The sequence below is a fragment of the Ostrea edulis genome, chromosome 7 (genome assembly GCF_947568905.1).
Source record: "Ostrea edulis chromosome 7, xbOstEdul1.1, whole genome shotgun sequence".
Lineage (NCBI taxonomy): Eukaryota > Metazoa > Mollusca > Bivalvia > Ostreida > Ostreidae > Ostrea > Ostrea edulis.
This window is the reverse complement of record NC_079170.1, coordinates 73,406,948-73,410,168: the sequence shown is the minus strand read 5'-3', so window position 1 is coordinate 73,410,168 and position 3,221 is coordinate 73,406,948. Positions and strand designations below refer to the sequence as shown.

General features: G+C 35.6%; 1 protein-coding gene across 1 annotated transcript in view; it reads right to left on the bottom strand.

Moving 5' to 3' along the window:
- The window catches only part of LOC125653959 (inosine-5'-monophosphate dehydrogenase 1b-like), a 35,662-nt gene extending 35,642 nt beyond the window's left edge, over nt 1-20 (bottom strand). Inside the window, exon 1 of the mRNA XM_048883640.2 lies at nt 1-20. This exon is cut by the window's left edge and continues 126 nt beyond it. The gene's annotated coding sequence lies outside the window, so the exon portion shown is untranslated.
- Between the last annotated feature and the right edge of the window lie 3,201 nt (nt 21-3,221).

Sequence of the window (3,221 nt, the reverse complement as noted above, 5' to 3'; positions counted from 1 at the left end):
ATGTGAACAGCAGTCTAATATGTTCTGACAGCGAGTGGATTTTAGACTTACCGGAAAAAATTACATATTGCATTAATTAACACTGCCTTCGATTTGCCACCGCCGTTGCACGCACGTCACATTCAGACGTCCATGTGGCAGCAGAGGATGTAGACCAGCTATATACGACATTTGATCACTATGACTTTTTCTTTTACATTTTCAATATACACTCCTATTTCATTATCACACAAATTGATGATGGTTATCACATTATCAGCTTTTTCATGACGTCACATACTACATGTACGTCAAAATTCCCGTGAAGACACACCCCACGGTGGAACTGTCAGATAGTCAGCGGTTGTCATTTTGGTGTGGAAAATTTTTGTTGCAAAATTGTGATTTAATATTTCAATGACAGAAAAAAAATAAGGTTTATAAACTTTTGTTCTTAATATTTGTATTAGAAAACCTATTCAGATGCTCTGGATGAAGCAATTACATATTGTCTTCCCGTGCAAAATTTGATTTCTATATAATACTATTTCCAATAGAACGGAAATCTTTATTTTGATAAAATCTTAAACTTAGTTTTAATCAATGACTATGGTTAAAGTTACGTACAAAACTATCATGATAGCATATTTTTACACCAAAATAAAATTTTCAAATTTAGAGCTATAGGCCTAATAATACTTTAGATAATATCAAAAAGCTCGTATAGTAATAGAAATTTTAATGCACGAATTTTTATTGAATTCGTGAAGAAAATCATTGACATCTTTAAATACTCCCCTATATTCCCCTTTGTTCCCAACTCATTAAAATTGCTTCCTGACGTAGTCAAATCTGTTTAGTTCTAAACAACAGCGACGGTCAACAAAAGTTAGAGACATTACCCGACAAAACCAAACTTCACGACTGTTACCCAAAATGTCTAGAACAGGTTCACAGTACATAAGAATCACCATTGGCAGCAAAATCCGTACATCGTGTAAACTTTTGTTGTAACGATACCCCGTAATCGGAGATTCAGGTCATAGTTTTTGCTCCGTCCGTCTGTTTGTCCACAAAAACTTTAACTTTGACTATAACTTTTGAATGGTTTGTAGTATGACCTTCATATGTCACGTGTGTGTTCCTTGCGACAAGATCTTTCTTTTGGTGACCTCATGACCTTTACCTACTTTTGAAAAAAGAACTGGCCATAACTTTGCAATAGTTAGAGCTAGGGGTATACTATTTCACATGTGTATTCCTTGTGACAAGATTTTTCCTTTCGATCGGTATCAGTACCCTGACCTTGGGATTTGACCTACTTTTGAAAGCTTTTTCATTGTCATATTTGCTCCCACAAGAAAACATCAGTGTTTTAGGCCTACAGGCACATCTTGGTTTGATAATAGATCTTATGTTTATTCAGAAAAAATGGCAAAAACATTTCAAGAAAGAAATTTCATTTTTGAAAATACATGAGGGTATGAACTGCGACGCTTCAAGTCGGCCTACTTTATGTAGCGGATTTAGCGCTCCATGCAAAACATGCGGGCGTGAAGCGTTGTAGTTCATACGCTCTGTATTTTCAAACACAATCATACGTTACAGAGAGGAGGTAGGTAACTACTGTGTATACAACATGTACAGGGTCTGCATTTTTATATTGCTCTGTATAAAGTGGGGAAATATTAATTCAGCAACTGAACATTTTCACGATACCAAATGAGAATATCAAAGCTACGGAAGGTCAACTTTTTTTCTTTACAACAAATAGAAATTTAGATAAACTTTGAAGCAGTGCAAGATTTTTTATGTAGATCTTTGTAATGTATGTTTATAGAATGTCTCGTCTATAGACAGATAAAACTATATTTTTAAAATCTAAACAATTTCAAATAAAACCTTGCTGGGGCGGATCCACGAATTGTGGTTAGGGGGGGGGGGGGTCAACTTTATGAGGCAGGGAATCTGGGGCCGCATTGAGGATTCCAGTGAAGCCCGGGAGGGGGGGGGGGGGGGGCAGGGGCGAAGTCCCCGGAAGCTCCTGAATTTTACAGATTTTATAGGGCTTGAAATAAGTTTTATATGCAAGTAATTTTTACTATTTTCTATCATTTTTAATAAGGTTAAATCAATAAAATGTCGAAATTGTAAAGAGTTCTCCCAATAAATGTAATTCAATAAATCAAAAGAAGAAATGTTTGCTTCTGTTATCATTTTCATTTTTCTAAGAGACCACTGTTTACCTTTGATTTGAAACTTTTAGAAGGGGCGCGCCCCCGTTACATATGCCACTGCCTTATTGTATGAGAAACTTGCAGTGCATGTATATATGGACTAATACGTAGTCTATGAATGTTTTAAGAAATCTCGACAGAATATTTTCATGATTTTGGTATTTTCATATTGTGACTACATGTACATATATGTACTACTATTCACCAGTCACGTATAATTGTGTACAAATGTGTGTGTGGGGGTGTCCCTACTTTTCGTTTAACAATGATCATTTTCTGTTATTTTCATATGCAAACAAAGATATAGTGGGTGATTGCCCCTCCACTATTTTCCATACTATCGCATATGTGAATGAGAGGAATGTAAGCTTGAAAGATACAATTTGAACCCATGTACAGTGAAGGATTAATGTTGCGCCCCTCCCACGATTTAAGAAATTAATTTCTATTAGTTGTACTGTAATTGGACTTTTTTATGCGCGGAAGTATATTTAAATGTAGTTAGGTTCGCTATATAAGGCGTTGGTCAGGAGCAGTCAACCAGTTATCGAACACGTTTTTTTTTTAAATGTATGTTTAATTTCTTGTATTGTATTTTGTAGATTGTATTCGGAAACAAATTTTGGGATCTGCTACTAGTGCATCGCTAGTAAAGTCGCGTGGTTTTGTAAATATGATGAATAAACTGGTTGATAGGCGCTCAACACATGCTACATCTTTGTTCTGTTGTTTATTTACTAAGATACTTAGAATAGAAATATTTTATGTTCGGATGAGTGAAACGAAGGAGAACATAAATGAAAGTGTACATGGGGAAAATATGTTACAGTCGGTAATACACGATCAAGACATTAATATTCACCCCCCTCCCCTGGGAGTTAGGATTTTAAAGACAGGGCGAAAAGCCTTGTTATATTTTGTCAACTTTTTTCAAAGTCAACATCTGCGTTCTTCTGCTGCTCCACTCTGAAGAATAATTCCTCGTGCCTGTTCATGATGGATAGA